General features: G+C 33.1%; 1 pseudogene; it reads right to left on the bottom strand.

Annotated features, from left to right (window-relative positions):
• On the bottom strand, positions 7683 to 9950 carry LOC107635953 (annotated as a pseudogene).

Genomic DNA, 10556 nt, shown 5'->3' with positions numbered 1-10556 from the left:
AATGACTATATTTTTTGTCCAATTTTTAAATTATTCAAAGACTGTTTTATTAATAATATTTTTAAAAATTTTTATCAATAGCGAACCTTTTGAATACTAAATTGATAATTAATTTTATATGATTAGAAAGAAATAAAAAATTTCACGCCAATTGTGAACGGTAAAAATTACCATAAAAATCACCATAGAAAGATGGAGATAACATAATAAAAGCCACTCAAGAATAGTTAATTATAAGTCTTTAGAAATAATCTTGAAGTGATTTCTGAATTAAATATACTCCCTTATATTTTTATTTATTTATTTATTTATTTTTATCACTGAGTTAAGACATTCCATAGATGTGATCAGTTGGTATGGTTGGTTGGAACTTGGAACCGGTGCGATCACGACAAATCATTTAGGATCATCTTTGGATAATTTATCTTAGATATAAGAAATATATCAAATAATTTCTACTAAACAAAATTTTGATTTTATGTTAAATTTATTATGGTTATATATGTCACAATACATTCTCTAACAATAAAATAAAAATATTTAAATTTCAAATTACTGATAGCTATATCAATTTTTTGGTGAAGACATCAAGAGTAGCCATTTGACTTCTTACAAATTTAAAATTCCACATATCTGTTTATTCAATTATATGTTGTCCTATTATAAGATAAGATTATAATTTGTCAATAACTCAATATTATTTATTTTGTCTACCTCATATGACGCTCTAGCTGACGCATCTGGACCTATATTTGTGACGTACTGACGTGCGATCATTTTTATTTTTAATTCTCCACTAAACAGTGACCCACTTCTATATTTTAAAGTTCAATTTAGAATTTTGAACTTTAAAACACTAAACCTAAGCCAGATGGCATTTTTTAAATAAGAGTATAATATTTTGGAATTCAAAACTGGCATTTTTTAAATAAAAAAATTTATGCATATAAAACTAATAATATATATTCTACTCACGGATATCTAATCCGATTGGATAGAATTGTCTATTTGATATGATTAAATGTAGATAAAATTTGTTACGAATTTAAGGTAATTTTCAACTCACAAATAAAATAGAATTAAATTTAAAAAAATTAAAATAGAATTATTCTATCTTCGTATTGATGTGCAAAAATCTTCAATTTTGAAGTTACATTCGATGAAAATATCTCAACACAGGACTATTTAATCATTAAATCATGAATTAAAAAATATAAATAATATATAAAAATAGATAACATATTCAAGTTAGATATGATTAGTGGCCAACAATAATAAACAGAAAAATAAAGAAGCATATACATATATCTGAAATAATTAATGTGGAGGAGCAAGTTAGGTACGTGATTTAGGTTAAAAAATTTAGATATAAAAGTGACACGAATGATATACTTTAATATTATAATTTTAGCTATGGATTTCTTTTTTTATTTTTTATAGGAGTATCATTAACCATCATTAAAATAATTACAAAATATATCCCCTTTTTTTTTGAAAAAATTACTAATTAGATTTTGATCCCTCAAAGTTTTGGTTTTTAAAATTTTTTCTTTTTCTTTTTGATTTCATATTAGAAGCATTCAGAGAAGAGAATGTCTGCTAGGTTTTTCATCCAATTTTAATTCCTGCCTTTCTCTCATCTTCTTCCTCTGCTGCAAATCTCGTTCAGCATATCCTCGCCGCCGCAATACGCCTCCGCCGCCGCCGCGCAACCTGCCCCCGCTGCGCACCTGCTGTTGTCGCTGCGTAAGACGCTGCCGCCGCCGCGCAAGACGCTGCCTCAACGCTTGGAGGTTAGTTAATCATTATGCCTTTTCAATTCATGGATCCCTTTTCTTCCTCTCCTTCTGCTGTCTCTCTCGTCCCCTCATCTTCGCAGCGCAACCCGTATATATAATTTGAGTTTAATTAAATACGAACTTGATGTTCCAATTAACTTAGTTGTAGTATATCGTTCCCATTCTTCATTAGGTTTCTGCTGCTATGCTTCTTCTATTCGTACTCTTTATTCTTAATTTTTCCTAGTAATTTCATGGAAGTTCTATATCAGTTCATTTCTTGTGATGTGTTGTTATCATTTCTTGTTAGTATATTGATCATTCAGATATCATATGAGAATATAGTAGCTTTTGGAGCTAATTTATAAGGGTTCTAATCTTTTAAATATCAAATAGGTGTTCTACTCTGACTTAATTATGCCGTGGATTTAATCTATTCGTGAATGACAAAATTCTATTCACAGGGAATTTTTGAAAAGCTCATGAGCAATGCTGTTGATGTCTAGGAACTGAGCTTAAAAGGAGCTGTGTATGTAGCAATACTTGAAGTGCTTTTATGATTTCAGTATCTAATTTATAATTGAAGTTTGGTGTTTAAGTGTTGTTTTGTATATATCAATTGTACACTTATGACTCTGTTGAATCTTATATCAATTGCTGCTCTAAAAAAAATTAAGACTGTTGAAATTAAAGCTTTATCAAATTGAATTTAAGATTTCTGTTGTGATTGAATTTGTTTGTTTGCCATGCACAGGGGCGACCACACAGTAAATATAATTGATTGTGAAATTGGAAGTTGCGTAAAGGTGCTAGGTGGTCATAGAAGGACGCCTTGGGTGGTAAGCTTGTAATCTGGTTTTCCATAGTAATTTATTGGATCTATGCCATTAATTTCTTTTGGTGCTTATTGTATAGAATGAATCCTCCAGCATGAATTTTGATAAGATATACATTTAGGAAGTGACAATTCTATAGAACTCAACACCAAGTTTTCATTATTATCCATCAAAACCATGGGCTGCTGTTCAAATTGTGTGGTTTTTTAATGTTTTGTTATTTTTTTACTGCATACTGTATCCTAAATTGGTATTTGAATAATTTGTTCAAGTGGTTAGTAGTTGAGTTCAAGTTGTTAGTACATGAATACTGTATTATGAAAGTGTGGGTTGAATCGAAAAAGAGCTTTCCTTCAATGTAGTGTAGACATCTAAAATTAAATTGTATTCATTGTAATTAAGAACTCAACTACTTTTTATAATATTTTCGATTTGCTTGATATATCTGATACATATCTTAACTAGAGATACTTAATGTGCTTGTGCTAAACAAAAAGAGCATTCTTTTTATGATAATGCCTGTGATTAGATTTTATGCAACTTTATTAACATATTCTGTATGAAGCTAGCTTTCACCTTAACTTTTTGTGATTTTTATGTTTAATATTCTTTATCTTTGCTTTAGTATTTTTGGTTGAATTGTTAACTGTTTGTAAATTTGTTGAACACTGCAAATTTTCATATATGACTTTGTTACGTTTGATTACTATCTACTTCCCATTCTTTTCCCTATTATATATTTTATTATGATGCTTACGCTAAGTTCTCATTTGTTAATTTTTACTTAGTGAAGGCTTTCCACTAGCAATAAATGCATAAAAGTCTAATATTAAATGGTCCATACCAACTTCATAAAAGAATAGAAGTAAATATTCAATATACTATTTATATACATATAAGGATAAATGCCTAAAGACCAATAAGCGTGCGTAAGCAAACTTTGCGGGATTCTCAAAGGGGAAACAATGTGTTCTTTAGTGGCCGCGAGCGGCGAAAAATTTGTGACATGGGATCAGAAATATAGATAGATTGATAGACAGAAGATATATACTCGTTATTATTATTTTTTTTTTTTTTGTCTTTTGCACCCACCGCATCCATAGCTGGCATTGGCATATTATATACAATATTATATTGCCTTTTATGTCAATACCCATCTACTGACTCTGCTGAATGTGTAATGAGAACAAACGAAACGTTTAAGCATTTATGGATAAAATTTGACCAAGTTAGATATACTCATTTGATCTGTGTAGCTACTAGATTTTTCTTTTTTATTAATTGTGAATTTGTGATGTAATTGTGTAGCTAAAGTAGCAGTGACTGGATTTTGTTGTACGATGTATTTTAAGTTTCTGTTATCGTAAATAAAGCTGACGGAGAAATCCCAATACATTTCTTTGAGATAAAACTTAGAGTTTGATTTGCTGAAGATTCGAGGTATAGTTCTTGAGTTTTTTGGGATTTTACTGAGGCAGCATTATGCTAAAATACATACTCACATGTAATGTCTTATCGGTAAGGTTATAAAAATTCGATAAGTAGAAGTTCAAAAGTTTAATTGAAATTCAATTTAGGTATAATATCAATTTTTTGTCAAGAAATTTTTATTTTGAACCGACTCGGGGTTAGAAGTTAGTATATACTTTGGGGGGAGGGGGGGATGTCCCTCTCCCCCAAAAATAAAAATTTTAGTGTATAAAAGCCTTTACTTTGTTCTTGTGTTTCTGTTTTTACTCTTCTAGTTCCACCATTAGATTTTGGATTCATGCTTCTTCATTTTTTCCCTTAAAACAATAAATGAAACTCGTGTCCAATTTCATGATTTCTAAGATTGACACTGTTGGATTGTTTTTAATTTTAAAAGATTGTGATTTGTGATGGCTGGTACTCGGTGTGCGGACGATATCAAGTTCAATGGTTTTACTTCTATCGTTACTATTTGGTCTCTATTTTAAAAATATTTGCTCTTATCATGTTGGGCAATTTATATACAAACTTAAGTTTTATTTTGAATTGTGTATTGGTGTTCAAGAAGTAATGGGTCAGAAATTTTCTCATGAAGGAGTTAGTAGCGAGCATATATCATATGATCAGGATGAGCAGGAGGAAGATATGGAAGAGAAAGTTGACGTGGATTATATGGATGAGGACGACACAAATGTGGAATCAATGTTCGATTATCACGGCTTCGATGAAGGGTATAACATTGACTCACTCGAAGATATTGGAATGATTGAATTTTGGAACATCAGGGACGAAGATGTATGTCATTTTCACTTTTCTGATGTCACATTGCATTTGAGTTCTACAATAGATATGCAAGGACAAGAGGCTTTAGTGCTCGGAAGAACAGGACTAGGAAGAGTCATGCGGGCGTACTTAAGTTGAAGAATTTTGTATGTCATCGTGAAGAATTTAGACCGCAAAATAATCATACATTGGAAACTTTAAGAGAAAACCTACTCCCAAGACAAGGTGTGGCTGCAGTGCAATGATGGAGATTCGTCTAGAAGCACCTAGTGGTCGTTGGTTTATTTTTTATTTTTCTGATGAACACAATCATCCGCTTTTAGATCCTCGTTTGACTGGATTGCTTCGTGGGCATAGATTCATGTCCGAGGTTGATATCGACCACATGATTAACATGAAAAAGGGTGGGATTAGTGTTGGGCAGTATATCGGGCATTAGCAAATCAGGCAGGTGGCTACGAGTATCTCTCTTTCACGCAAAGGGACATGTACAATAAAATAGCAAAGCAGAGGCGCCAGTTACCCGGTGATGCATATGCAGCTTTGAAGTATCTAGAAGATCAAGCAACAAATGACCCTTCTCTCTATTTTAATCATCACATGGATGCCGATGGTACTTTGCGCAATTTATTCTGGTGCGATGGTCTCAGTAGGGCAGATTACTCATTATTTAGCGATGTGCTGGCTTTTGATGCTACCTATAAGAGGAATAAATATATGTGTCCATTGGTGGTATTTTCTGGTGTCAATCATCACAATCAAACAATTATCTTATAGAGGATAAGTCTAAAGTTGTAGATTACTCCACTTTTTGGCCTATCACACCTTTTGGCCTACCCACTCAAAAAATAGATCGTAAGTCTAATATATAATTTTTTTTTTATATCATAACTCGTTCAATAGTTTATATCTTATATGTATATAATAACTATTTGTTGAATGCTTTATATCTTAGGAATGATAGCGGAGTTTGGGTGACTAATTGAATGAGAGAATGTACTTTACAATATGACTTCAATATTCAGGTCATATTTATAACAAAGTATTTTTAACATAATTTTTTCAACACACTTCTAATTAGAATTATATTGTTGACGCTCTAAGCAGATTAACGACTCCACAGGAATGAGACTTGCCGTGGATCTGGTTTTAGAGGAGTACAACAATTTGTGTCTCGTAATCCAAGAAAATGCTTGGCAATATAGGACCAAGGTGGAAGCAGAGCATGAAGACATTTAGGAATGAGGAATTATCTTTTTAGATATTTTTAATATTTTCTTTAAAATACAAATTACTAAATTATGTTTCATTAGTTTATACACTAATTTATCCTTCTTCTATATATTACAATTCTATATTACTAATTTTCTTTACTTTATCGGTTAATATAAATTATTCATAACCTATATTTTTTCGTAACTAATTATTGCTGAGTATGATAAATACAATACAACTTAATCCAGAAAATAAACAAAAGCAAAGTTCAAACATCCTGAATATATAAGATATAATTGATCTATCTTAATCCAAAAAATGAACAAGAGCAAAGTTCAAACAAAAGGAGATTGGAAGCATTCAATGACAATATTTTCTATATGAGCATGTGCACTAAGATCCTTCCTCCTACCAATCTCTCCCAAACATAGAAGGGCAAGGTGCTGCTTAGCAGAATTAGAACTACTGTCATCCTTGAGAATGTATGTCAGTATTTTCACTGTGGACAAACACTTCTAATCCCCAGCAGCAAGGCACAGAACAACCACATATTGAGCTATTGAATGCAACACTTGTTTGGCAATGCCACCTGACTGTGGTGAAGGATTGGTGCTGGCAAGTAGTGACTCCACCAAGACTCACCCTCAAGGATAAATATTATGTGTATAGTCCAAGAAATGCAACCATAACAATGTAGTTTTTCAGTAGGAACTCCATCTAAGAAAACAAGAAACTCTTAGGATCCAGTTACAACTTTACAAGGTGTAGGACTTGAGTCCCACAATGAAAATATGGCATAATAGTGGATGGTTTATAGGGTAGGCAACTTTTGTAGTGTGATTTTTCAAAGATTCTTATTAGTGAGATAAGTTATAATATGTTAGAAATATTTATCAATAAAGAATAAATGAGGATGCCTCCAGACAAGAAAATGCAATAACTTCTCAAGCACTGGTGGTGCATACGACTCTTCATTAAGAGAAGGAATAAGTGGCTCAGGAACCCATTCATCACATAACTCGTCAATTTCCTGCAGATATTAAGCAATTTTTCAAAGAGAGTCAAAATACTAAAACATGATTATTCTCAGATTTACTTGCTCTAGAACAAACAGCAAAACAATAAGCATATGGATTCAACTTAAAAGCTCATTATTATTCATGCAAAGAATAATTTGAGTATGGATTTTAAAAACAACAATAAACTTAGATATTTCATAGAATTAGAAAAAAAAATTAAACAAAAAAAATAATTAAAATTCACCACAGGGTATTGTTGAACAAACCTTGTTTGTTAAGGGTCGTTTAGGAGGCTTGTAACTTTTTTGGGAAAGCAAGAAAAGGATGACCACAAGGAGAAAAACCTCGATAAACAAGTGTCCTTCAAACACAAGGCAATAATGAAGGAAAAAATCAAATTAATCAATCTCATTGGTAATGAAATATATTGTGCACTCTGATAAGTTTCTAAAAGAAGTAAGACAAAGAGAAGAAGGAAAAGAGGATTCTAACCCCACTTCTCAAAAAAAAAAAAAAACAGAGAGAGAACTTTGATTAATTTCATAGGTTTTGATTAATTTCAATGCAAGCTTCAAATATTTTCATACAATCAACAAATCATAAATCTTTACATTAGCAGAAATAGTGTTTGCAGAATAGACTAAAGTAGCAAAAAAATTCTGTAAAGCCAAAAGGACTTGCCCCTGAAGCAAGGAGCTTTTAATTAATGTCAGAGCTTGAGGAAGAACTTTGTTTCTGACAGCCAGACCAACATTAGGACTGGACATCTTGTCACTCATTAACGTGCAGCAGAGTTTAAGGGCAAGAGCTGTCATATGTAAATCAGAATCACTAATTAGTCTCGAGGGTTCTACAATAATAACTTCATATGCAGAAGAACCAATCTTATCACCATATGCAACTATAAGTGAATTTAAGGTTCCTAAGGTTGCCTGCCTTAGTGCTCAATTAGCTTTTCGTAGAAATGCAGTCAACTCTGCTATTACATGCTCCAGAACATGACAGATCCACTCGAAGTGGAGAAGCAGCAATGACAGCAAATGCCTTGACAACTGTAAGACGAGTTATCTCATTTTTCATTCGTTCAACAAGTACAGGAAGGCATGCTGGTAGTTCTTCATTTAGATGATCACCAAATGTTGACACAATGAGGCCAATGCAAGAGATGGCACACTCCTTAACCTCCTGATCCTGATCTTGGTTTATTATGCGCGACATAATGCCATTATAAATGGGATGGACGTACGGTCTGAAATCAAATCCAGATCCCTCAATGCTTGGGCGGACAACACGTATGAGTTCTCCGCATACCCTCAAGGCCTCAGCAATGACCTTATAATATCGCTCACCAACAGCTAATAGAACAGGAGCAGAAAGAGCCTTAATATATGGGTGGAAAACATCAGGAGAGTGTGAAGATAATACCAATCTAGTAAATACAAGAGCTTTAATATTCAAATTTGATATAGATGATTTGTCATTTAATGCTTTTTCGATTCCTGGAATGAGTGACCCAATATGGTCTGCAAGACAGTCTGGCAAGACAACCACCAGTTCTTTCAGAACAGAAAACGCACCAACCTTTGTCTTGATAGATTTCTCACGCAACTGCCTATTTATAGATTTGACAATCTTTGAAACTTCTTGCTTCAACAACCATCTAGGACTCGTTTCATTTGCATCAATCTGTCCTTTAGTTACATTACCAGTTTGACGCAAGAGCTCAATGAAAGTATTAAATACATCCATCTTGACATTTTCTTCTCTCTCTTTAAATCTGTCGATCAATTTGGGACAAGTCTCATGATATAGCTTTGAAAGCATTTCAGGGCGAGAAACAACCAATGCTGCTAGGCATTTGGCTGCTGCTCTTCGAACTTTCCAGCTGGCATCTCAATTATATCTAAAACTCCTGTATCTTAATTCTTAATTGCTTTTGACACAATCAATCAAGTAATAGTACCATATCGGTTATATTAAAACAATGATTATTTTCTTGATGGAACCTAATGGAAAAAGAAGTAATGAGGTAATAATGTGCACGAAGAACGTAGAGAAGTGAAAGAAATTGATACCCATCTCTGGTGCACAGAGGGCAACATCATTGTTCTGCTTTATGTACCTCTGCATCAGTAAGAAAACTAAAATTCCATGGAACCAAAACCAAAATTAACAATCAAGTAGTGGCACAATCACAAAATTAACAATCGCAGGGAGTGGACCAAAATCAGAATTCGATGGAACCAAAACCAAAATCAAAAAGAGGAAAACCCTAAATTCGGTAATTTGATAACAGCACATCACAAGAAATGAACCGAAATAAAACTTCCATGAAATTACTAGGAAGAAATAAGCAATAAAGAGCATTGAGTCAATTATCAAAGCCTCATGAAAGATGAAATGCTAGAAAAAATAATTAAGAGTGAATACAAAATCGAAAACATTATTGAAAGAGGATGTAATTAGAATAACTAGCATATAACAATCATTGATGTAATTAGAACAAGAGGATGTGAATTTAGTTACAGATCTAAAAGTGAGAAGTTAGAACGCAAATTGAGAAATAGATCGAGGAGGCGAAGGCACGTTAATGGATAAGGAGAAGCTACCAGAGCAAAAGCTCGTGGAAGGAGGAAAAGCTCGCAGGAGCAAAAACGGTGTTTCGCGTGGCGGCGCGGAAGCAGGTTGCGCGGCGGCGGCGGATTAGTCCTCGCGTTGTCTGAGGCATGTTGTGGCGGCGAGGATAAGCGAACGAAAAGAGGAAGAGGATGAAAGAATGGCAGTGATTGAAATTGGAAGAAAAACCTAGCATTTCCCAACTTCTTCCGCTGTGAACAACTCCCCGGCATCATGATCCGCTGCTCAGATCAGATGCATCTATAGTAACGAACAGCTCTTCCGCAAGTTGTAAGGTACATGGTCCAGAACTCCTATTCTACTTGGGTTCTCTGAATCTAAAATAAAAAAGAAGAGGGAAAAAGTTAAGAAACCAAAACTTTGAGGGATCAAAATCTAATTAGTAATTTTTTCAAACAAAAAAAACGGGGTATATTTTGTAATTATTTTGATGATGGTTAATGATACTCCTACGAAAAAGTAGGAGTAAGGAATCCATGCCTATAATTTTTTGTGTTTTTTAAAATGGTAGGATGTACACAAATCGAACCTTTCGATTTGTGTTTAAAAAATTTTAAAAATTTGCAGTATACAAATCGAAGTTTCTGATTTGTGTACCAAAAAATCGGACGGTCTAATTTTTATATCTCTTGTAAATCGGACGGTCTAATTTTAGCTTCTGATACTACAGATGCGTAAAACACCGATACACTTCATAACTGCGTCTTACACCATTCTCCTTTCTATATCTAAATTAAAAAGTGCGAGATTTATCCAAATAAATGAAAATAAAATAACCGTTGCCATAATATATATATATATATATATATGTATGGCTA

Source organism: Arachis ipaensis, chromosome B04, assembly GCF_000816755.2.
Source record: "Arachis ipaensis cultivar K30076 chromosome B04, Araip1.1, whole genome shotgun sequence".
NCBI classification, from domain to species: domain Eukaryota; kingdom Viridiplantae; phylum Streptophyta; class Magnoliopsida; order Fabales; family Fabaceae; genus Arachis; species Arachis ipaensis.
Note: the sequence above shows the minus strand (reverse complement) of the source record. Positions and strands in the feature narration are given on the sequence as shown.